This window comes from Macaca thibetana, chromosome 13 (genome assembly GCF_024542745.1).
Source record: "Macaca thibetana thibetana isolate TM-01 chromosome 13, ASM2454274v1, whole genome shotgun sequence".
NCBI classification, from domain to species: domain Eukaryota; kingdom Metazoa; phylum Chordata; class Mammalia; order Primates; family Cercopithecidae; genus Macaca; species Macaca thibetana.
The window spans coordinates 58,733,996-58,759,486 of record NC_065590.1 but is presented as its reverse complement, the minus strand read 5'-3'; the positions used below and the strand labels follow the sequence as shown (position 1 = coordinate 58,759,486).

Sequence of the window (25,491 nt, the reverse complement as noted above, 5' to 3'; positions counted from 1 at the left end):
CTATCTACTGAACTATATAGTTACTTCCTGGGCATGACAAAAATGAGATCACAGATACCTGTGTATATTTACAGGGATGTGTTTATATCTGCTCTGAAATGTCTTTTCAGATGAAAATACTATGACTGGTAGGATTCAAGACAAGGTACAGTGCCAACCAGTCAAAATGATGAACGTAATTCTTCCATAAACATACAGCTTTGATAAAGAAACAGATGGGAAAACATTCTGTACAAAAAAACTTTAAAATTTCTAAGCATTTTTGCTATTACATGAAATACAGATAATTATGTGTCTGATTTTTGGAGTCTCTCAGTCAGTTCTTCAGTCACAAGGAGTCATCAATTTATTCTACTACCTAAAACGTCATTTCTTTTTCTCTTCCACATTCCATTTAGTAGTAATCCTCACCAATCCTCAATGCCCAATCAAATTTCACCTTTTCTTTAAGGCCTTCTCCAGCTATCCCAGTGTTATCCTTCGTTTGTTTGTCTCTTTTTTACCACTGGTTATTGCTGATTACCTTCCAACAATATGTGTGTTGTGTTTCCAAACTAGACCTTTACTTTCTTTGAGGAGAAAATTCAGATTCTCTAGTATTCTCTGTGTTCTTTATTTCTTTATCTCCCTACTCAGGGTTTAACAGTCTGTCTTGCATTGTGTATACCTAATCACATTCTTTTTTTAAATTAGGGCTCCAAATTCTCTACATTGTTAAGAACTTGCTTAAATGACAGCAAACTCTCCATTGGAAATAAGAGGCCAGCAGGAGATGAGGCTGTATGTGAACGTAAAACCTTAGACCAAAAATCATATTAGGCAAAAATGTGATGCAATCTAAGAGAACATGATCCAGTCTCTCACACAAAGGGCCAGCACCTTCTACTCCGTCCTCTCCCCATGGCCCTGAGCACATGCTGTGGTGCCAATGCCTGTTTAACCCTGTTGGCAATGTACTTGACCTCCAAGCACTTCTGAAACTCCACTTTCATGCTAACTATGAATGCTTTCCTTTTGCCTTCTTTTCTTAAGGCTTTGCTCACTGTTTATTAAGGAAACTCACCTCAATAAGTGAGTTAATGAAAGATGGAACAAACCCTACCGATTTCTCCCTTCTTAGGTGATGTTATACATTTGTAAAAGATGTTTTGGGGAGTCAGATTCTTCACCCAAAAGGAGCACTTCCATTATGCACTTTTATGGTCCCTCTCCCAACACTTACCTTGATTACTTGAACAGGTCCTTATTAATTCTGCTAATCCAACACCTAACATTTTTCTTATGTAACCCTGCCATGGGAAGCCTCCATGTTTGCTCCATGCCTACCTTAAAGTAAACATCAGAACATGTTCAAATTCCTTCAAAAGAAAACCCACCCTTTGGCCGGGTACAGTGGCTCACACCTGTAATCCCAGCACTTTGGGAGACTGAGGCAGGTGGATTGTGAGGTCAGGAGTTCAAGACCAGCCTGCCCAATATGGTGAAACCCCATCTCTACTAAAAATACAAAATTAACTGGGTGTGGTGGCACACACCTGTAGTCCCCGCTACTTGGAAGGCTGAGGCAGGAGAATCGCTTGTACCTGGGAGGCAGAGGTTGCAGTGAGCCGAGATCATGCCACTCCACTCCAGCATGGGTAATGGAGCAAGACTCCATCTCAAAAAAAAAAAAAAAGAAAACCCACCCTTCAAATATTTATAAACAATGGAGATTTTACTGAAGATTTTGTAAAGGAGCCAAGGGAGGGCTTTATAAACCACACTCTACAGCACACGACTTTATTAATACCCCTTCATTTTTCTTCTTTTCCCTGTTCCACCAGCGGGGTGGGGTGGGTAGAGAGTTTTCTATGTTTTCCCATAGAGGGCCAATTCACAAATCATCCCCTATGCGCTGCTATTCCCCTTCTCTCATTTCTTCACTGCAATAGTCCCTACATAGGTTACTGGCCTGAGGATGAGTGCCTCTCAGCCAATGTATCAGACCAGGCAGTCCTAAAAATAATGCATATTTGGAAATAAAGTTCTGTTCTGTTCACAAATTGGGGATTGCTAATGACTAGAAAAGGCGTGGAAATGGTATAAGTACTATCATACAACATGACGAAGATGAACACTTAGGTGAGGAAATGTGCACATCAGCTTAAAGTAGAGTTATATTTAGGACATATGGGAATTTTTATGTTAGTATGAAGAAGAAATTAAAAACAGGAGTAGAAAGAAAATGGAAAACCCCTCAATTCATGTAATTATTTGCTTTCTTAAATGATTGTCAATTTGGCTTAGTCTTCGTTCAAATAAGACAGTACAACAAACACATGTAAAACTAGTAAACACAAAACTAATTAATTGAATCAGCAAATATTTGTTGGGTGTGTATTATAAGCCAAACAGTGTTCTAAATGTTTGGAACACATCAGTGAAGCAAATAAACACTGTAGCCCCCGTGAGGCTTATGTTTTAGGAGGGGAGAGAGAATTAACCAAAATATAATAAATAAGCTACATAATGTGTTGAAAGATGATTGCTGTGGGAAAAATAGAGTACAACAAGGAAAGGGGATTGAGATTCCTGGGTTGTGGTTGCAGGTATTAATAATTTGCAGTATTAAATAAGAAGGGCAAGGCAAGCCTTATTGAGTAAGTAAAATTTGAGCAGAGACTTAAAAGAGATAAGAGGGTTAGCTAAGCAGGTATCTGGAGGAAGAACATCCCTGGCAGAGAACATGGCTCATTTGGCAGGTTGTGCCTGGCACTGTCAAGAAAGAGCAGGGAGGCCAATGGTGTGGGGAGAGGTAGTCAGATCATGTAAAACTTTATGGGCTATTACAAGGACTTTGGTAATATTATTCTGAGTGAAATGGGGAGCCTTTGAGGAGTTTTGAGCTGAGGAGTGACATGAACTGACAGATTTTTTTTTTTTTAATTTATTTATTATTATTATACTTTAAGTTGTAGGGTACATGTGCATAACGTGCAGGTTTGTTACATATGTATACTTGTGCCATGTTGCTGTGCTGCACCCATCAACTCGTCATTTACTTCAGGTATAACTCCTAATGCAATCCCTCCCCCCTCCCCCCTCCCCATGATAGGCCCCGGTGTGTGATGTTCCCCTTCCTGAGTCCAATTGATCTCATTGTTCAGTTCCCACCTATGAGTGAGAACATGCGGTGTTTGGTTTTCTGTTCTTAGCAAACTATCACAAGAACAGAACTGACAGATTTTAAGAGGATCACTCAGGCTGCTGCGTTAAGAAAATACTGCCTGGGGGCAAAACCGGAAGTAGGGAGTTAGGAGGCTATTCAAGTGAGAGGCTATTCAGGTGAGAGATGACTGTGGCTTTGACAAGGGTGGTGGCAGAAGAGGTAGGAACAAAGGGTCAGATTCTAGATATAATGTATTTTGAAGGTCTGAAAGAAACCAAGATGGCTCCAAGGTTTGAACCTTATACAACCAAAAAGACAGACTGAAGCTTTTGACCATCATTACTAAAAATGCCTTACTCTAAATAAAATGCAACATCACTGTGAAGCAAAAAGTTGTATTTGTTATAATTTGAAATCTCTTTAATACTCACTGCTTTTCCTGAACATTTAGCCAGGATTCAAACCCTATTCTGTCTAGGTCGAGGGCTTTTAAAAAACTGCACACACTGTCTCTCCATTTGACTGCTAATCATGGAGGGATCAGAAAAGGGATATTGAATTTTAGCATTTTGTTGTCCCTAAGATTTTAAATGTATATACTTTAAGTTCTGGGATACATGTGTAGAACATGCAGGTCTGTTACATAGGTATACATGTGCCATGGTGGTTTGCTGCACCCATCAACCTGTTATCTAGGTTTTAAGCCCCGCATGCATTAGGTATTTGTCCTAATGCGCTCCCTCCCCTCGCCCCTCACCCCCCTGACAGGCCCCTGTGTGTGATGTTTCCCTCTCTGTGTCCATGTGTTCTCATTGTTCAACTCCCACTTATGAGTGAGAGCATGCGGTGTTTGGCTTTCTGTTCCTGTGTTAGTTTGCTGGGAATGATGGTTTCCAGTTTCATCCATGTCCCTGCAAAGGACATGAACTCATTCTTCTTTAGGGCTGAATAGTATTCCATGGTGTATATGTGCCATTTTCTGTATCCAATCTATCATTGATGGGCATTTGGGTTGGTTCCATGTCTTTGCGATTGTAAATAGTGCTGCAATAAACATACGTGGCCATGTGTCTTTATAGTAGAATGATTTATAATCATTTGGGTATATACCCAGTAATGAGATTGCTGGGTCAAATGGTATTTCTGGTTCTAGATCCTTGAGGAATCACCACACTGTCTTCCACAGTGGTTGAACTAATTTACACAGCCACCGACAATGTAAAAGCATTCCTATTTCTTCAGATCCTCTCCAGCATCTGTTGTTTCCTGACTTTTTAATGATTGCCATTCTAACTGGTGTGAGACGGTATCTCATTGTGGTTTTGATTTGCATTTCTCTAATGACCAGTGATGATGAGCTTTTTTTCATGTTTGTTGGCCACATATGTCTTCTTTTGAGAGGTGTCTGTTCATATCCTTTGCCTACTTTTTGATGGGGTTGCTTTTTTCTCGTAAATTTCTTTAAGTTCTTTGTAGATTGGATATTGGACCCTTGTCAGATGGATAGATTAAAAAATTTTCTCCCACTCTGTAGGTTGCCTGTTCATTCTAATGATAGTCTCTTTTGCTGTGCAGAAGCTCTTTAGTTTAATTAGATCCCATTTGTCAATTTTGGCTTTTGTTGACATTGCTTTTGGTGTTTTAGTCATGAAGTATTTGCACATGCCTATGTCCTGAATGGTATTGCCTAGGTTTTCTTCTAGGGTTTTCATGGTTTTAGGTTTCACATTTAAGTCTTTAATACATCTTGAGTTAATTTTTGTATAAGGTGTAAGGAAGGGGTCCAGTTTCAGTTTTCTACAAATGGCTCGCCAGTTTTCCCAGCACCATTTATTAAATAGGGAATCCTTTCCCCGTTGCTTGTTTTTGTCAGGTTTGTCAAAGATCAGATGGTTGTAGATGTGTGGTGTTATTTCTGAGGCCTCTGTTCTGTTCCATTGGTCTACATATCTGTTTTGGTGTCAGTACCATGCTGTTTTGGTTACTGTGGGCTTGTAGTGTAGTTTGAAGTCAGGTAGCATGATGTCTCTGGCTTTGTTGTTTTTGCTTAGGATTGTCTTGGCTATATGGGCTCATTTTTGGTTCCAAAGAAATTTAAAGTAATTTTTTCTAATTCTCTGAAGAAGGTCAATGGTAGCTTGATGGGAATAGCACTGAATCTATAGATTACTTTGGGCAGTATGGTCATTTTCATGATATTGATTCTTCCTATCCATAAGCATGGAATATTATTACATTTGCTTGTGTCCTCTCTTACCTCCTTGAGCAGTGCTTTGTAGTTCTTGAAGAGGTCCTTCACGTCCCTTGTAAGTTGTATTCCTAGGTATTTTAATTTCTTTGTAGCAATTGTGAATGGGAGTTCACTCATAATTTGGCTCTGTTTGTCTATTATTGGTGTATAGGAATGCTTGTGATTTTTGCACATTGATTTTGTGTCCTGAGACTTTGCTGAAGATGCTTATAAGCTTAAGGAGTTTTGAGGCTGAGACGACTGAGATGATGGGGTTATCTAAATACACAGTCATGTCATCTGCAAACAGAGACAATTTGACTTCCTCTCTTACTATTTGAATATGCTTTCTTTCTCTTGCCTGATTGCCCTGGCCAGAACCTCCAATACTATGTTAAACAGGAGTGGTGAGAGAGGACATCCTCGTCTTGTGCCGGTTTTCAAAGAGAATGCTTCCAGCTTTTGCCCATTCAGTATGATATTGGCTATGGGTTTGTCATAAATAGCTGTTATTATTTTGAGATAAATTCCATCAATATCTAGTTTATTTAGAGTTTTTAGCATTAAGGGACGTTGAATTTTATCGAAGGCCTTTTCTGCATCTAATCAGATAGTCATGTGGTTTTTGTCATTGGTTCTGTTTATGTGATCAATTACTTGTATTGATTTGCATATGTTGAACCAGCCTTGCATCCCAGGGATGAAGCCAACTTGATCGTGGTGGATAAGCTTTCTCATGTGCTGCTGGATTCGGTTTGCCAGTATTTTATTGAGGATTTTCACATTGATTTTCATCAGGGATATTGACCTGAAATTTTGTTGTTGTCCCTCAGCCAGGTTTTGGTATCACGATGATGCTGGCCTCATGAAACGAGTTAGGGAGGAGTCCCTCTTTTTCTATTGTTTGGAATAGTTTCAGAAGGAATGGTACCAGTTCCTCTTTGTACCTCTAGTAGAATTTGGCTGTCAATCAAGTCTGGTCCTGAGTTTTTTTTGGTTGGTAGGCTATTAATTACTGCCTCAATGTCAGGACTTGTTATTGGTCTATTTAGACATTTGACTTCTCCTGGTTTAGTCTTGGGAGGGTGTATGTGTCCAGGAATTTATCCGTTTCTTCTAGATTTTCTAGTTTATTTGCATAGAGGTGTTTATAGTATTCTCTGACGGTAGTCTGTATTTCTGTGCGGTCAGTGGTGATTATCCCCTTTATCATGTTTTATTGTGTCTATTTGATTCTTTTCTCTTTTCTTCTTTATTAGTCTGACTAGTGGTCTATCTATTTTGTTAATCTTTTCAAAACACATTCATTGATTTTTTTGAAGGGTTTTTCGTGTCTCTATCTCCTTCAGTTCTGCTCTGATCTTAGTTATTTCTTTTCTTCTGCTAGCTTTTGAATTTGTTTGCTCTTGCTTCTCTAGCTCTTTTTTTTTTTTTTTTTTTTTTTTGAGATGGAGTTTCACTCTTGTTCTGAAGCTGGAGTGCAGTGGTGTGGTCTTAGCTCACTGCAACCTCCGTCTCCTGGGTTCAAGGAATTCTCCTGCCTCAGCCTCCTGAGTAGCTGGGATTACAGGCATGCACCACCATGCCCAGCTAATTTTAGAGACAGGTTTTCTCCATGTTGGTCAGGTTGGTCTCGAACTCCTGACCTCAGGTGATCCATCCGCCTTGACCTCCCAAAGTGCTGGGATTACAAGCATGAGCCACCACACCCAGCCTTCTCTAGTTCTTTTAACTGTGATGTTAGGGTGTCAATTTTAGATCTCTCCTGTTTTCTGACGTGTGCATTTAGTGCTATAAATTTCCCTCTAAACGCTGCTTTTAGTGTGTCCCAGAGATTCTGGTACGTTGTATCTTTGTTCGCATTGGTTTCAAATAACTTACTTATTTCTGCCTTTTTTTTGTTATTTACCCAGTAGTCATTCAGGAGTAGGATCTTCAGTTTCCATGTAGTTGTGTGGTTTTCAACGAGTTCCTTAATCCTGAGTTCTAATTGATTGCAACATGGTCTGAAAGACTGTTTGTTATGATTTCCGTGCTTTTGCATCTGCTAAGGAGTGTTTTACTACCAATTATGTGGTCAATTTTAGAATAAGTGCTATGTGCTACTGAGAAGAATGTATATTCTGTTGATCTGGGGTGGAGAGTTCTGTAGATGTCTATTATGTCCACTTGGTACACAACTGAGTTCAAGTCCTGAATATCCTTGTCAATTTTTTGTCTCGTTGATCTGTTTAATATTGACAGTGGGGTGTTAAGTCTCCCACTATTATTGTGTGGGAGTCTAAGTCTCTTTGTAGGTCTCTAATAACTTGCTTTATGAATCTCGGTGTTCCTGTATTGGGTGCATATATATTTAGGATAGTTAGCTCTTCTTGTTGCATTGATCCCTTTACCATTATGTAATGCCTTCCTTTGTCTTTTTTTATCTTTGTTGGTTTAAAGTCTGTTTTATCAGAGACTAGGATTGCAAACCCTGCTTTTTTTTTTTTCTTTCCATTTGCTTGGTAAATTTTCCTCCATCCCTTTATTTTGAGCCTATGTGTGTCTTTGTACATGAGATGGGTCTCTTTAATACAGCACACCGATGGAGTGTGCTGTATATTTTATCCAACTTGCCACTCTGTGTTTTTTAGTTGGGGAATTTAGCCCATTTACATTTAAGGTTAACATTGTTATGTGTGAATTTGATCCTGTCATCATGATGCTAACTGGTTATTTTGCACATTATTTCATGCAGTTTCTTCATACTGTCATTGGTCTTTATGTTTTGGTATGTTTTTGCTCTGACTGGTACTGGTTTTTCCTTTCCATATTTAGTGCTTCCTTCAGGAGCTCTTGTAAGGCAGGCCTGGTGGTGACAAAATCTCTCAGTATTTGCTTGCCAGTAAAGGATTTTATTTTTCCTTCACTTGTGAAGCTTAGTTTGGCTGGATATGAAATTCTGGGTTGAAAATTCTTTTCTTTAAGAATGTTGAATATTGGCCCCCACTCTCTTCTGGCTTGTAGGGTTTCTGCAAAGACATCTGCTGTTAGTCTGATGGGCTTCCCTTTGTAGGTAACCTGACCTTCCTCTCTGGCTGCCCTTCACATTTTTTCCTTCATTTCAACCTTGGAGAATCTGACAATTATGTGTCTTGGGGTTGCTCTTCTCGAGGAATATCTTTGTGGTGCTCTCTGTATTTCCTGAATTTGAATGTTGGCCTGTCTTGCTAGGTTGGGGAAGTTCTCCTGGATAATATTCTAAAGTGTGTTTTCCAACTTGGTTCCATTCTCTGCATCACTTTCAGGTACACCAATCAATTGTAGGTTTGGTCTTTTCACATAGTCCCATATTTCTTGGAGGCTTTGTTCATTCCTTTTCATTCCTTCTTCTCTAATCTTGTCTTCACGCTTTATTTCATTAAGCTGATTTTCAATCTCTGATATCCTTTCTTCCACTTGACCGATTCAGCTATTCATACTTGTATATGCTTCACAAAGTTCTCGTGCTGTGTTTTTCAGCTCCATCAGGGCATTTATTTTCTTCTCTAAACTGGTTATTCTAGTTAGCAGTTCTTGTAACCTTTTATCAAGGTTCTTAGCTTCGTTGCATTGGGTTAGAACATGCTCCTTCTGCTCAGAGGAGTTTGTTATTACCCACCTTCTGATGCCTGCTTCAATTCATGAAACTCATTCTCTGTCCAGTTTTGTGCCTTTGCTGGAGAGAAGCTGCGATCATTTGGAGGAGAAGAGGCATTCTGGTTTTTGGAATCTTCAGAATTTTTGTGCTGGTTTTTCCTCATCTTCGTGGATTTATCTACCTTTGATCTTTGAAGCTGATGACTTTCAGATGGGGTTTTTGTGTGGGCATCCTTTTTGTTGATATTGATATTGCTTTCTGTTTGTTGGTTTTCCCTCTAACAGGCAGGCCCCTCTTCTGCAGGTCTGCTGGAGTTTGCTGGAAGTCTACTCCAGACCCTGTTGCCTGGGTATCACCAGCGGAGGCCGTAGAACAGCAAAGATTGCTGCCTGCTCCTTCCTCTAGAAGCTTCATCCAAAAGGGGCACCCACCTGAGGCCAGCTGGAGCTATCCTGTATGAGGTGCCTGTCCACCCCTGCTGGGAGATGTCTCCCAGTCAGGAGGCATGGGGGTCAGGGACCCACTTGAGGAGGCAGTCTGTCCCCTAGCAGAGCTCAAGCACTGTGCTGGGAGATCTGCTGCTCTCTTCAGAGCCAGCAGGCAGGAACACTTAATTCTGCTGAAGCTGCGCTCACAGCTGCCCCTTCCCCCAGGTGCTCTGTCCCATGGAGATGGGAGTTTTATCTATAAGCCCCTGACTGGGGCTGCTGCCTTTCTTTCAGAGATGCCCTACCCAGTGAGGAGGAATCTAGAGAGGCAATCTGGCCACAGTTATTTTTCTGCGCTGCAGTGAGCTCCACTTAGTCCAAACTTCCAAGCAGCTTCCTTAACACTGTGAGGGGAAAACTGCGTACTAAAGCCTCAGTAATGGTGGATGCCCCTCCTCCCACCAAGCTCGATTGTCCCTGGTTGATTTCAGATTGCTGTTCTGGCAGCAAGAATTTTCAGGCAGTGGTTCTTATTTTGCTGGGCTCCGTGGGAGTGCAAACCTCTGTGCAAGACCACTTGGCTCCCTGGCTTCAGGCCCCTTTCCAGAGGAATGAATGGTTCTCTCGTGGGGGTTCCACGTGCCACTGGGGTCCAAAAAAAAAAACAACTCCTGCAGCTAGCTTGGTGTCTGCCCAAACAGCTCCCCAGTTTTGTGCTTGAAACCCAGGGCCCTGGTGGAGTAGGCCCACAAGGGAATCTCCTGGTCTGCAGGTTGCAAAAACCGTGGGAAAAGCATAGTATCTTGGCCAGACAGCATAGTCCCTCACGGCTTCCCTTAGCTAGGGAAGGGAGGTCCTGGCCCTTGCACTTCCTGGGTGAGGCAATGCCCTACCCTGCTACTGCTCACCCTTCATGGGTTACACCCACTGTCTAACTAGTCCCAATGAGATGAACAGGGTACTTCAGTTGGAAATGCAGAAATCACCCGCCTTCTGCACTGGTCTTGCTGGGAGTTGCAGACCAGAGCTTCTCCTATTTGGTCATCTTGCCAGGTCCCTGTCCCTAAGATTTATTGAATATTAGGTTTGTTTCTTTTGTTAGCAATTAGTATAGCTTTAAATGTAGCTGTGTTTTAATGAAGTTTCATTGGTCACCTTCTGAGCCCTAGATGCTTTATTTACTTATTTTGAGATGAAGTCTTGCTCTGGTGCCCAGGCTGGAGTGCAGTGTCGCAGTCCCAGCCCACTGCAACCTCTGTCTCCCAGGCTCAAGCAATTCTCCTGCCTCAGCTTCCCATGTAGCTGGGATTATAGGCATGAGCCACCATGCTCAGCTAATTTTTTGTATTTTTAGTAGAGAGGGTGTTTCACCAAGTTGGCCAAACTGGTCTCAAACTTTTGACCTCAAGTTATCCGCCTGTCTCAGCCTCCCAAAGTGCTGGGATTACAGGTGTGAGCCACCGCACCTGGCCGCTTTATTTTTGAGTTGAAAAATGTGATCTATATCAGTGATTCCCAAGTTTTTAAAGATGTGTACTCTTTCAAAACAGGATATGTCTCATCCCTAACATGAATTCTTTGTAGTAGTTCTCAATGAGGTGGAGCTGGAAAACACCCTGGGAGTTTAACAGACCCTGGGCCTGAAGATTCTATTACTTCTGCTCATTCTGTGAGATTAGTGGTTTCCAAACTGCGTTCTTGGAGGAACATTGAATAGACATGCCTGGGCTTTTCCAGCCCTTCCCTGCCTTCCAGCATGCTCCCATCTTCAATCAGAACAGGTCTACTTTGATCTATTTTATGAATTGGGCTTTATGAAAGATTTCACTCAAAGAAAATGAAGCAAAACAACTGTTCCATTTTAAACCATCTGAAAACTACTGTACTAATTCATTGCTTCTCTTACTTTAATGTATATAGAATTGGCAAAAATTCTCTGCTCGACCAAACTTCTTTCAGCATATTTGTACACTTCCTTGTAAAGTCCATTTTTAGCAAAGAACTCTGCTAAGTCAGTTTAGCAAGAACCTCCCCCACCTTTAGTATCTGACTGGATTCCTCATCCTCTGCCATCCTCCAGAGGATGTCTGATTATCCTGGCCTGTCTATAGCAGAAGAAACCTTCTTAGGTCAGTTTAGCCATAATCCCTCACTGCCGATGTTTGCTCTTAGTAATTTTCCATCCACTGACCACCTACCTGCTCCTTGGCTATAAATTCCCACTTGTCCTTGCTATATTCTGAGTTGAGCCCAGTATCTCATCCCCACTGAAAATCTCATTGCAGTGGTCCCTATACCTATCATGATGGTTCTGAATAAAGTCTGCCTTACCATGCTTTAACAAGTGTCATTGAATAATTTTTTCTTTAACAGAATCATCTATGGGATTTTTTAAAATGCAGGTTCTTATTCACTGGGTCTAGAATGGGTCCAGGGATTTTGCATTTCTTTTTTTTTTCTTTTTTTTTTTTTTTTTTTTGAGACAGGGTCTCACTCTGTTGCCCAGGCTGGAGTGCAGTGGCATGATCTCAGCTCACTGCAACCTCCGCCTCCTGGGTTCAAGTGATTCTCCTGCCTCAGCCTCTCTAGTAACTGGGATTACAGGAGCGTGCCACTACCATACTCGGATAATTTTTGTATTTTCAGTAGAGACGGGGTTTCACTATGTTGGCCCGGCTGATCTTGAACTCCTGACCTCAGGTGATCCACCCGCCTCGGCCTCTCAAAGCGTTAGAATTACAGGCATGAGTTACCACACCCAGCCGGGATTTTGCATTTCTAATAAAATTCCTGGTGATGCCAATACTGCTGAGTGTGCTCGGGCCACAGTTGGAGTAGTAGGGATCTGAACCTCAGGGGTTTGTTTTGTTTTGCTTGAGACAGAGTATTGTTCTGTCACCCAGGCTGAAGTGCAGTGGTGCAGTCTTGGCTCACTGCAATGTCTGCCTCTCCGGTTCAAGCGATTCTCTTGCCTCAGCCTCCCGAGTAGCTGGGACTACAGGTGTTTGCTAGCACACCTGGCTAACTTTTCATATTTTCAGTAGAGATGGGATTTCACCATGTTGGCCAGGCTGGTCTCGAACTCCTGACCTCAAGTGATCCACCGGCCTCGGCCTCCCAAAGTGTTGGGATTACAAGCGTGAGCCACCGTGCCTGGCCATGAATCTTAGGGTTTTAAAAAATCTAATATTTTTTCTACTCACCCAGAAAAAGTGTTTCTTATCAAAGATTTCCCCACAATGGTCTTAAATTTAACAAAATAGTAAATTCTAGAGTTTGTTGTCTCCTGCCTGACCAAGTCTCAATCTATCTGCCTCTTTCTATTTATCTGTCTCTTTCTCTCAGTATCTTCTCCCTCTCTCTTTCTCTGTCTCTCTCTCTCTGGAAGGTAAACAATATTTAACCTTGTGGACATGCATTTAAAAATCTTTGTACATTCAGCAAATATTATGCCTCAGCCAGTTCATCTCAGCAAGAGCTAGGCTTGGAGGGTCTGGGAAATTTGCCACAAGTGAGTTATTTAAAGGCAGTTACAGGTGACACGCACTCCTAAATTTAGCTTCTTAATGAATTTCTCCAGAGTAAGAAGTTACTGTCTTGCACCCTTTCACCCTTTGTGTAAAAAATGTAGCATACACTTGAGACTGATTATTTTCTTTCCTGTGTTAGTTTGCAACCTGTTCCTTTCTCAAATACTTCCTCAGCCACTGTTTCTTTCCCCAATATTATCCTTTCTTTTTTTTTTTTTTTGAAGACACACAGAGGGGTTATCCACTTTCAGAGCTTCCATTACCAGAGCTGACTCCCTGTAAACCTTTATACAGCTCTACACCTCCACATGACCTGTTTACTGTAGGGTCAGCAAACTTTTTCCTTTTTTTTGAGAGAGTCTAGCTCTGTTGCCCAGGCTGGAGTGCAGTGGGGCGATCTCGGTTCACTGCAACCTCTGCCTCCCGGGTTCAAGCAATTCTCCTGCCTCAGCCTCCCAAGTAGCTGGGATTTACAGGCATGCACCACCATGCCCAGGTCATTTTTGTATTTTTAGTAGAGACAGGGTTTCACCATGTTGTCCAGGCTGGTCTTGAACTGCTGACCTCAGGTGATCCACCCGCCTCGGCCTCCCAAAGTACTGGGATTACAGGCATGAGCCACCGTGCCTGGCCAGCAAACTTTACTGTAAAGGTCTCCGTAGTAAATGGTTTCAGCCTACGGTCCATTGGTTTTCTGTCTCAGTTGCACAACTCTGTCTTTGTAGTGCCAAAGCAGTCATAGATAGTATGTTAATGAATGTGTGTGGCTATGTTCCATTAAAACTTTATTTACAAAAGTAGAAGGCAGGCTAGATTTGGCTCCCAGAGCCATAGTTTGCTGACCCCTGATGTACAAGCATGTAGAAGCTGCATCACTCTGATTACAGCTCCTGGGAATTTGGAAGTGGGACCCTGAGGCTGTGTTAGGTAATAACTGTGGGTTGCTAAGCAGGAAAGTTAGACAAAGTGGGCTGGTGGCAGAGGTGGAGAGCCAAGGCCCGTATCTGGGACAGCCATAATGGGCCACATGTAAGCACGTAAGTGAGCAGAGAGTGAAACAGACACACAAAGAAAAGCCAAGACTAGATGATGAGAGAGAGAAAGGGGAGAGTTCTTGTAATGTTGGCTGTGCTTCCCACAGTTGTGTCTCACATAATCCCTGCCTATTTTTATATTCATTTCTCCTTTACTTTAGCCAGCTGGCATGAGTTTCTGTTTCTTGCAACCGGATAATCCCTAACTTGAGCAACCTTTTATATTCCAGACATTCCAAATGACTGGCAGTTCTCTGACTTGAATAATCATGCTCTTTCCCCACTAGGCTTTGCTAGATATGGTTCCACCCCTCCTTCTACCACTCCCATTCCTACCTCTACTCTATATTCTTCTCTCTTCAGTCTTTGTTCAGACATCTCCCTGAGTTGAGTTAGGACTTGATTCCCATTACTACTTATGTGAAGCTCTATCACTGCACTTATATACCACAATTATATTTTCTGATTTGCTTGCCTGTAGTTTTAACTACTGTTTTCATCTCTGTACTAAGTGCAGGGCCTGGAACATAGTTGGTAGTTAATATGTTTATTTAATGAATGAGGTAAAGGTACACAATCTATCTGTAAAATAGGGATAGATTCTAAGTAGCCTGAAGGCTCAGGATCCTGATATCCTTACCAGCTTCATGAGCCAAAGCAGAAATAACATAAACTAATGAATTTCTTCGTATGTAAAGGACTAAAGAAAAGTATTCCATATGTCCTTATACTTAACTTTGCTAATAGCGTTGTTCAGACCTATAGTCACTGAATTTTTCGTCTGCCTGTTTTATCAGTAACTGAGTATGATAACATCTCCTCCTAAAATTCTGGATATTTTATTCCTCGTAGTTCTGTAATTTTTGCTTTATATACTTTGAGGCTATGTTATTGGAGGAATACAAATTTACAATATTTTTATCTTCCTGGCAAATTAAGTCTTCATTATTATGAAGTCTCCCTTTCACTCCAGCGGTACTTTTTTTTTTTTTTTTTGAGACGGAGTCTCGCTCTGTCACCAAGGCTGGAGTGCAGTGGCATGATCTCGGCTCACTGCAAGCTCCGCCTCCCGGGTTCATGCCATTCCCCTGCCTCAGCCTCCCAAATAGCTGGGACTACAGGTGCCTGCCACCACACCCGGTTAATTTTTTTGTATTTTTCACTAGAGACGGAGTTTCACCGTGTTAGCCAGGATGGTCTAGATCTCCTGACCTCGTGATCCGCCAACCTCGTGATCCGCCTCCCTCTGCCTCCCAAAGTGCTGGGATTACAGGTGTGAGCCACTGTGCCTGGCCCCAGTACTTCTTGTCTTAATATCTACTTAATTTAGCTATTCTAGCGTCCTTTTGGTAATTTTGCATGGTTTACTTTTTTCCTATTTTTTACTTTCAAACTTTCTGTATTTTTATATTCTAGATTATGTCCCTTGTAAACAGCATGTGGTTGGGTTTTTATTTTTGCCCAGTTTGACAATCTGTGGTAGTTGGTTACATCAATTGGTGGCCCCAGGTTCATCCCACTTTCTAGTATTTACACCCTTATGTGGTTTCCTCCTGACTCTAGGCCTGTTATTTCCTTTATCTGATAGAATGTAACAGAAGTGACAGTGTGTTAGTTCCAAGCCTAATCTTCTTGGGAACTCTGAGCTTGCATGTAAGAAGTCTGCTATCTTTCTGGAGAGGCTACATGGATTTGCCATGTGGAAAAGAAGTCCTAGAACTACTTGTAGAAAAACGAAAGAATCCAATCAATTGTGAGAACCAAGGCCCCACATATATGATATCAATCAAGCTGTTCTAACCCCTGGCCATTGGAGCCATCCTAGCTAGGTGCTAGACAAAGAAGTAAAGAAGCTATCTAGAACATTTCAGCCCCAGTGGACATCACCCAGAGAAGAGAGACCCTTCTCCATTATGCCCTGTTGAAATTTCTGACCCATAGAATCTGGAAAAATAATAAAATGGTTTTGATTTTAAGCTACTAATTTTTTTTTTTTTTTTTGGAGACAGGGTCTTGCTATGTTGCCCAGGCTGGAGTACAGTGGCGCCATCTCGGCTTACTGCAACTTCCACCTCGTGCCTCATCCTCCTGAGTAGCTGGGACTACAGGTGGGTGAAACCACATTTGGCTAACTTTTTTGCATTTTTAGTAGAGATGGGGTTTCGCCATGTTAGCTAGGCTGGTCTCAAACTCCTGACCTCAAGTGATCCACCTGCCTCAGGCTCCCAAAGTGCTGGGATTACAGGTGTAATCCCACCGTGCCAGGCCTAAGCTACTAAACTTTGGGGTAGTTTGTTACATAACAATAGGAAACATAAACAATCTTTGTCATTAAATTAGGATCTGTTTTCATTTAGTGTAATTAGTGATATTTGGGTTTATGTCTATCATCTTATAACAACTTTCTATTTGTTCTATCATACATTCTTATTTGTCTTCTATCTTGCATTTAGATTATTTTTTATTACTCCATTTCCTCATACCCTCAAATTAGATTGGAAATTGCATAGTGTCATGGTTTATTTTATGAATCAACTGCCAGTGCCACTGGTGTACAAATGTTCGGTCAGACACGATTCTAAATGTTTCTGTGAAGGTATTTTTTGGATGAGATTAACATTTAAATCCATAGACTTTAATAAAGCAGATTACCTTCCATAAGGTGGGTGGATCTATCCAATGCCTTAATAGAACAAAGATCTATCTTCCACGGGCAAGAAGGAATTCTGCTAGCGACTGCTTTTGGACTCAAACTGCAACTCTTCCTTGGGTCTCTAGCCTGTTGTTCTACCTTACAGATTTTAGGCTACTAAGGCTCCACTTCTATTTCTCTGAAGAATCCTGACTAATATACAGTTTCTTACTGTTTTCTCAGTGATTATTCTAGAGTTCATAAGATGCATTCTTGACTTACCAGAGTCTAATACTAACTATAACTTCTTCCATACTTCTAGAAAATGCAGATTTTAGAACACTTGATTCCATTTACCTTCTCCTGACATATACCATTATTTCGTGTGTGTGTGTGTGTGTCTTAAGAGGGTCTCTGTCACTCAGGCTAGAGCGCAGCTCAGTGGTGCAATCATGGCTTACAGGGCTCAAGCAATCTTCCCACCTCAGCTTCCCAAGAAGCTTTCCACTACAGGAATGTGCCACTGTGCCTGGCTAATTTTTAAATTTTATGTACAGATGGGGTCTCATTATGTTGCCCAGGCTTGTCTCTAACTGCTGGGCTCAAGTCCTCCTGCCTCAGCCTCCCAAAGTGCTGGGATTACAGACATGAACCACCACACCCAGCTTATTGCATATTTTCAAATACAGAAGACAAGACTATTATAGTCTTATATAGTCAGTATCAATATTCATTTAGACTTACCTATATATTTATCATTTTTCTTGATCTTTATTTCCTACCACATCTATGACCTTATAACTGGGATCATTTACTTCCTGCCTATGGAATGCCACTGTGAATACTGTTTTGCTACTTTGGAAATTCCTTAATTTTACTTTCTTTCTTAAAAAATATTTGTTTCAGCCCTTTAAAGTTATCATTCCATCATTTTCTGGCTTCAGCTATTTCTGTTAAAAAGTCAACTGCAAGTCTAATTTTCTTTTCTTTTTTTTTTTTTAAGTCCTCTCTTTTCTCTGGCTGCTCTTAAAGATTTTTCTTTTGGTCTTCAGATTTTAGCAATTTTTTCATGATGTGTCTATATATCAGCTGTGTGGATTAAAAAAAAATCCTGACGGAGATTCACTGGTTCAAATATTATTTAGGCTGAACACCTTTTCCTTTCCTTTTGGAATGTCATTTATGTTCATATTAAACTTCCTTACTATATCTTCTATGTGTTCTATACTTTCCATCTTTTTTCCTTTTTGTGCTTCATTCTGAATATTTTCTTCTGACTTACCTTCCAGTTCACTAATTCTATCTTTATCTGTGCCTAATATGCTCTTATACCCATCATTGAGTCTTTATTTTCAGTTAGTAATTTTTGTTCCAAAATTTTCATCTGGCTCTTTTTTCAAGTTTCTAGTTGTCTACCCAAATATTTAATCTTGTGTTTGATTTATTGGAACATAGTAGGCATTGTTATTTTTACATCTGTACCTGATAATTTCACTATCTGACCCCTTTTGGGTCTGTCTTTGTTCTCTGTTGTTTCTGCTATATTTTTCTTATTTCCTTATGTAACTGATTTTAAAAAATTGTGTACAAGGCGTTGTGGTTTCAATATTATCGTAGAAATTATTTGAGGCCTAGAATGATATTATTTTGCTCTGGAAAGGATTTTAGTTTGCTTCTGCCAAGTGCTTGTGGGCATGAGCTCAAAGGAATTATCCTAATCCAGTTTCAAGGTTGAGGTGATCTGAAAACGAGCTACAGACCTTTTACTTTTATGATGGAGCCCTTTGAATTCCTAGTCCAAAGCAAGGGGCCTTCAACAGAGTTCACCTCTTTCTCCCTTAGTATGCCCTGAATTCAAACCTCTGTCCCCCATTCCTGCTCATCCTCTCAGCAGCCCTCTATGGAATGGACCTCCATCATTCTCCAGATCATGGCCTGGTAATTCCTCATTAACTTTTTAGCTTTCTCATGGCTTCAAGCTGACATCTTTCATATTTTGTTGAAGATTCATCCAAATTGCTGTTAATACCAAGGATTACAAAAATGTAGATATCATTAAATATAGGTAGTTGCTTTTAAAAAATGCATTGAAAACGATCCTTCAGGAAAAAAAAAATTAGACTTTTATTCATAATTCTAACCTTTTAGCCCAAGTGGCAGACCAGTATTTAAGAATATTATATACTAGTTCTGGTATCGTAAAATTTGAGATTACTTACTTATTTTATTGACAAACATTACTGAACATCACCACTGTACCCGAAACTCTTCTAAGAAATTAGATTATAGAAAAACATGGTTCTTGACCTCAAGGGGCTTGAAGTCTAGACTCCCTATTGACAAACTGGTTTTTTTAGAATCATCAATTCATGATCAAAAAGTCTTCTGTTAAATTTATGTAGCATTATACAATGATAAATACATTTAAAACACAAACAAATATTTGAGCTTCTGTCACTTTTTAGCCTAAGCACGGGGGCATTTTAAACAATATATTTTCTAATGCATTTGTCTTCCAGTAAAGTTTATCACTGAATATGTTTCTTTGAGATATTTTGGAGACAGAAGAATAGTAAGCTTCACAAGAGATCTTAAATCCAGGATCATCTTTTTCCTAGAGTTCACTTCTTGTTTCCTAGCCTTTTTACTATTGCAAACTCCCGGGAAAAGCTATTCACTCTGACTCGTCATTATCTTTAATCAGGGCTTTTCCTTGGCAGATGTTCAAAGTCCTCTAAAACAATCTGTAGGTATACAAGTATCCCTGGACTCTAAACTAAAGGCATAACAGATTTGCTGAGACCTCAGTCTTACTCACAAAGATTATTTAAATATGTCCAGACTTTCTGGGTTGAACCAGTCGGTAAGAGGATTAGGAGAGGGAATTTAGGGAATGAGGGTGTAGTAGATTCATCATTTGATCTTGGACAAATTACATAACTTTTCTGGATTTGTTTTCTCATGATAGATTGAGTTCCTGGATGATACATCTCTGAAGTATCTTCCAGCTCTCAAATTCTGTGATTCTTCTACAGTTAAAGAGGACTGCTTAGCTTAGCCACTTGATTTTAAAATAGATGGATGGCACGGTGCAGTGGCTCATGCCTGTAATTCCAGCACTTTGGGAGGCTGAGACAGGGAGATCACCTGACCTCAGGAGTTTGAGACCAGCCTGGCCAACATAGTGAAATCTTATCTCTACTAAAATTACAAAAATTAGCTGGGCATGTTGGCGCACGCCTGTAATCCCAGCTACTCCGGAGGCTGAGGCATGAGAATCGCTTGAACCCGGGTGGCGGAGGTTGCAGTGAGACGAGATTGTGCCACTGCACTCCAGCCTGCGCGACAGAGCGACAGACTGTCTCAAAAAAATAAAAAATAAAATAAATAAATAAATAAATAGACGGAGTAAGAGCAATGAGGAGAAAGATAATTAAAGTTCAATATATCAAGTAAGATATTAGTAAAATAATTTGTAAGAAGATTAAGATATATTATGTGAGTAGCCACCACAACAATGGCTGGCAGAGATAAAACAAGACTGAGGTGTGAGGAAGCTGTGGCTCCTTTGTGGTTCTTTCAATCTTCCCTTCGTTCTTTCCCCTGCTCCCTCTCTACTACACCCTCCTTCCAAGAATTTCCTTCAGTATGTCCACATGAGTGGGCAACAGTGATTGCTTCGAAGGGAGAAGGCACAGCAACTCCTGCTTCAATTGAAGGATGCTGTACATTTGCCTTGTGGCCTCCGAATGCAGCTGTGAGGCCCTTCAGGACAGTGCAAGGAAAGACAAATGGAACTGGTAGATGACTAAACAAATTATACAAATGTAGCAGCGTTCCATCTGTGGAATGACGGGATCAAATGTTTACATTTTAAAAATATATTCTGATGTCCATAATTCTTCTGTAGTTGTCAGCCCCACAGCCTGACTTGTTTTAGTGTCAGCAGGTAGCTTGTTTCATACACAGCTCACCTTCTACTCAGAGCCTGCACACGCAGTGAACATGCTCAGTCAGTATCCAGGCTTCGTATACCTTTTCTTTTAGTCTACTTAACACCTTTGTGAGATAGGTATCACTACTCTAGTTTTTGAAGATATTGATAAAGAAACTCAGAGATTTAATTATCAGGATCATATTCGCAGCAAACGAGAGCCTTAGTGCTGCCACTTCTCATACATTTGACGGGTCATTTTTCTAAGTCTCAGTTTCCGTATCTGTAAAGTTTCCACTTCTAAGCCTCAGTTTCAGTATCTGTAAACTTTCCATGAGTTAGATAGGGTTCTCAGATTTAGTAACACAAACCAAAACAAACAGGAAGTATATTCCAAACGGGATGTACTTATATTTAAAAAAAAAAAAAAAACTCCAATTATATGAAATTCAGGTTTAAATGGGCACTCCTGTATTTCATGTGGCAAGGCTATGTTATTATTGTGGATATGACAATGCATGTGAAGTCCTCAGCTTCTGTAAATGCTATGCATACTAAATTTTGGTTGATCCCTAAGTCTTTTATTCCCTACCGCAAACACACTGACTTGTTTTCACAGAACATTTCAGTCAAGCAAGAGTAACACTATTTTAAGTCACAGCAATGCTTTACCGTTCCTAAAGCGCTTTCAAAGCCTGGGCAATAGCGGAAGGCTCTTGCGGAAACCCACGTAACTTGGGGTGTCGAGGCCGGTCTAAGCAGTCGGGGCACAGGCAGCGAGGGCCGTCCTGCCCTGCGGTAACCTAGCCCCGCCCCGCGCCTCCTCGGCCACTCAGCGGCCGCGCCGCGCCGCCGCCGCACTCCTATAGGTCCTTCCTCGGACAGGCGAGGCCTTTCCATTTTCCCGCTTTCCCCTACCCTGCTCAGCCCGAAACCCACACCGGCCTACAGCGCCTCCGCCCTACTTTCCGTGTGAGCCCCGCCCTTCCGGACCCTGCATTTCACCCCCACCCCAGCCGCCGTGCCGGGCAGCCAGCCGGATCCCAGACCCGTCCCTTCGGTAGGAGGTGGGCGGGAACCAGGAGCGGTCGGCCGAGCCCCCTTCCTCGGGGTCCCGGGAGGCGGGACTGGAGGGAGAGGCGGGGCTAATCTCCTTGGCGCCGCGTTGCCATGGCAGCGGGGAAGGGGAAGGGGAAGGGGAGGGAGGGGGAGGAAGCGAGCGGGAGGGGGATGTGGTGCTGCCGGAGCCGCCACTGCAGCTGCTGCTGCCTGCTCGTGGCCGCGTCTTCCCGGAGGCGACTGCTGGAAGCTTTAGGGAGCAGCTGCGGTGCTCTGCCATATTGTGTCTTCCCTGGCCGGTCCCTTGCCTCCCGGCCGGTCGGCCGAGCTGACGGTGAGTCCCGAGCGGAGCCGTGCCTTCCTGGGTCGGCGCCGCCCGCGGTCGGCGCTCCCCGCCTCAGCCCGCGGCGCAGCTCCCGGGCGCGGAGGCAGCGCGAGCGACCCGCGCCAGGCGTGGGGCGCGTAGGCGGCTGTCCCGTGACGCGCCCGGACATTTTTGTCCCATGAGGAATTTGCGCCGGCGCGGGGGTGTCCCCGGCGCGCGTATCGGGTGTTGTGTGGGCTCCGGGGGATGTCGAACTGAGGGGAGTGTGGCTTGTGAGGAGTTAGGAGTTTTTCCTGAGAGGTAATGACCTCCCGGGAGGGGCTGTCGCACGGCGGAAACCGCGGCGAAGGGTGTCGTCTCTCCGGGAAGGGGTGGAGGGGGTCCCGAGGACCCTCAGGGCTCGGCTCGGGACTGGAATCTGCTGTTAGGAAAGTACCCGAAGCACCTCGGAGCCTTTGCAACGCCCCCTCCTCTGGCTTGAAGTGGAGCGAGACGTGCCGGGCTCGGAGTCCTCGTCCGGCCCCAGTTGGGACTGGGTGGGCCCCGCCAAGTAGTGCCCGGGGAGGTGCCCGGGGCAGCCGGGCGTTGTGGTGGGCAGAGGCGGGTTCTGGGTGTGTGTGTGGAGGGGCGACCCCAGCACCCTCTCGCCCCTCCACCGCCTCTTGGGGGCCTCCGAGGGTGGCTGTCTTGAGAGGGAGCTAATGTTTCAGTGCTGCAATATGGACACTTCCTGATCGCCGCCTCCTTTGGGGCCGTGGTTACCTTTGCCTTTCAGTCCTCTCTTTCCTGGCAAGGTGAGAGGTCTGCGGTGGGAGAGGCCCTTCAGCCTTCCGAGTTTGCCCCACTGCAGCAGCAGCCTGTGTGGAACCCGGCAGGACGGTGGTAGTTAGGGGAAAGCAGCCCAGGTCCATGTGTTCCGTGCTCCATCCTCCACTCCTGCTTAACTCCACCCGCTTTTGCACCTTTGCAAAATGCCTCTGTTCCCACCGCAGCTCTCGGGAGTTGGGGTGTCTGCTTCGCTGAGGAGCCAGAAGCAGCCACACTCTCGCGGTGTTCTTGCACTGGATTTCTGCTTTAAAGTCTCTTTACAGCAGTCTCTGAACTTCATTTTCTTCCTACTGGGAAAAGAGTTTTAGCGTGCAAAGAAATGACACAGACTTTCTTCCACCCCAACTCCGAGGTGAGGGGAGGAGGGCGGTTAAGTATTTCCAGGTTAGTTGAAGCTGTTTCTCATATCTTTTTTCTGATTGTGACAGCCACGTGGTCGGCTGAGTGTAATAGAGTGCACTGGCGGCACTAGGGGCTGAGGTTTCTCTGGTAGCCAGGGGCTTTGTAACTGTGCTGTCGCTTTGCTTGTACATTTATCTTGGTGCTTTCTTAGATGGCGAAGAGGAGGAAGCTGAGCCATTAATGCCTGTACCTGTTCCATCCGAATCTTAAGACTTACCTCTGTTTCCTTGCGGGACTTCTAAGGTGTATACTGACGTTTTTTGCCATTCTCTGCTGTTTTGATGATCCATCTTTAAAACCTCAGCATTATTAGGTACCATCATAGAGTGATGGGGAATAGTAGAATAGTGCATTATGGAGTTTGCCAACTTTGGGAAAAAATATTACTTGAATTTCAAAACCATTAATGAGAGATTCTAATGTAATCAGAAATAATTGCATTATCTGGAGGATTTCTTTTTGATAGTTTTAGAAATATCTCAGGTTTTTTTTTTCTTTTTACATAAAAATCTAAACATACGTAAATAACATTACCAGTGAAAATACTTTTTTAGGGATGAAGTAGTGATTTGATTGGTGTATATGTATACTTTTTAAGGCTTTTTTTGAAAAAATGTGAAGTTAATATGAATGTTAACATGAACTGATTTTAAGAGAATAAAATATAGTTTTTAGACTATATAAAAGTAGAAGGTCGAAGAGTTGGAGATAAAAAATAAACTTTTGGAGAGTTTGGAAAATTTTTGAATTTAAGGACAGTCCTTGTTTACTAATGCATCGTTTCATTTTGTGAATGCTTTGATAGATTTGAATTATTTCTGTAATGTATGTTTTTATTTGAATCAGTTTTACTTGAAGAATGTTAAACCACATGAACCATTTAAAATCTGCGCAAGAAGAACTGTATAGAGAAGTTATAGCAACATCATTTTATTGGAATTTTAATTACCCCATAACGATGGTGCTCAATCAGAGAAAATAGATAAAGATATTGAAGTGGTATCTAGGCCTCAGGGCAGAAAAGACAATACAGTTGAGAAATAAGTATATGTGCTAACCACTAAGAGCAATTTTTAGTTGAGAAAGAAAAGTAAATGAGGTCATAAAATACTTAAAGACTAAGGCAGGAGGATCTCCTGAGATCAGGAGTTCAATTCCAGCCAGGACAATGTAGCCAGGCTCTCATCTCTTGAAAAAAGGATTGCTTAACTCGTGCCTGGAATCCCAGCACTTTGGGAGGCTGAGATAGGAGGATCACCTGAGGTTAGGAGTTTGAGACCAGCCTGGCCAACATGGCAAAACCCTGTCTCTACCAAAAATGCAAAAATTAGCTGGGCCTCATGGGGCATGCCTGTAGTCCCAGCTACTCGGGAAGCTGAGGCAGGAGAATCGCTTGAACCTAGGAGGTGGAGGTTTCAGTGAGCTGAGATCATGCTACTGCACTCCAGCGTGGGCAACGGAGCGAGACTCTGTCTCACACAAAAAAAGAATTTTTGAAGGGTTGAGAACAAAGATTGATGCTTTGGAAAACTAACATTTAAAGGAGCTTTTGCTTTGGTCATATGTGACTTCAAAATTCATACTACAGATATGTGCAATGCATATAGTATTGCTGGAGTGCAGTGGCGCGATCTCGGCTCACTGCAGCCTCCACCTCCCGGATTCAAGTGATTCTCCTGTCTCAGCCTCCAGAGTAGCTGGGATTACAGGCGCCCACACCTGGCTGATTTTTGTACTTTTAGTAGATACCGAGTTTCATCATGTTGGCCAGGCTGGTCTCCAACTCCTGATCTCAGGTGTCCCCCTGCCTCAGCCTCCCAAAGTGCTGGAATTATAGGCGGGAGCCACCACGCCTGGCTTATGGTATCGTTTTATTAGTAATTTTATTTCATAAATGAGAATGCTATCCCTATCCTTTCACTAAAGATAAAGGAATCAAAAGAACGTTTATTATTATTTGCTTCTAAGGGATTTTGATTCATATATACTTTATTTCCCTTACCCTAACTTTTCTATTTAAATAAACTTTTTATTTTAGAATAGTTTTATAGTTACAGAAAAGTTGCAAGCTAGTAGACAGAGTATACCTCACCCAGTTTCTCCTGTTCAATTTCCTACATTGCAATGGTACATTTGTCACAATTAAGGAAACAAAATTGTTACAGTAGTATTAACTAGACTACATACTTTATTCCAATTTCACTAATTTTTCCCTAATGTCTTTTTTTGTTGTTCCAGAATTTCACTTTCTGTGACTTTTCTTTGTTTTGATGACTATGACAGTTTTAAGAAGTACTTGTCAGACATTTTATAGAATATCCC

At 42.2% G+C, this 25,491-nt stretch overlaps 3 protein-coding genes across 10 annotated transcripts in view; 2 read left to right on the top strand and 1 right to left on the bottom strand.

The window, feature by feature from the left end:
- Window positions 1–3,909, bottom strand: part of CALM2 (calmodulin 2) — a 1,210,617-nt gene extending 1,206,708 nt beyond the window's left edge. The window contains exon 1 of the mRNA XM_050754909.1: window positions 3,905–3,909. The gene's annotated coding sequence lies outside the window, so the exon portion shown is untranslated. The remainder of the gene's footprint in view (window positions 1–3,904) is intronic.
- PPP1R21 (protein phosphatase 1 regulatory subunit 21) overlaps window positions 1–25,491 on the top strand; it is a 645,938-nt gene that overhangs the window by 437,522 nt on the left and 182,925 nt on the right. The window lies entirely within an intron of this gene.
- The window catches only part of FOXN2 (forkhead box N2), a 65,510-nt gene continuing 61,431 nt past the window's right edge, over window positions 21,413–25,491 (top strand). For 3 of the 8 annotated variants that reach the window (XM_050754880.1, XM_050754881.1, XM_050754882.1), the window contains exon 1: window positions 21,771–21,948. The gene's annotated coding sequence lies outside the window, so the exon portion shown is untranslated. Of the gene's footprint in view, window positions 21,616–21,762; window positions 22,240–25,491 lie in introns of those variants that run through there. The other 5 variants (XM_050754879.1, XM_050754877.1, XM_050754878.1 and 2 more) reach the window with 3 other exon arrangements.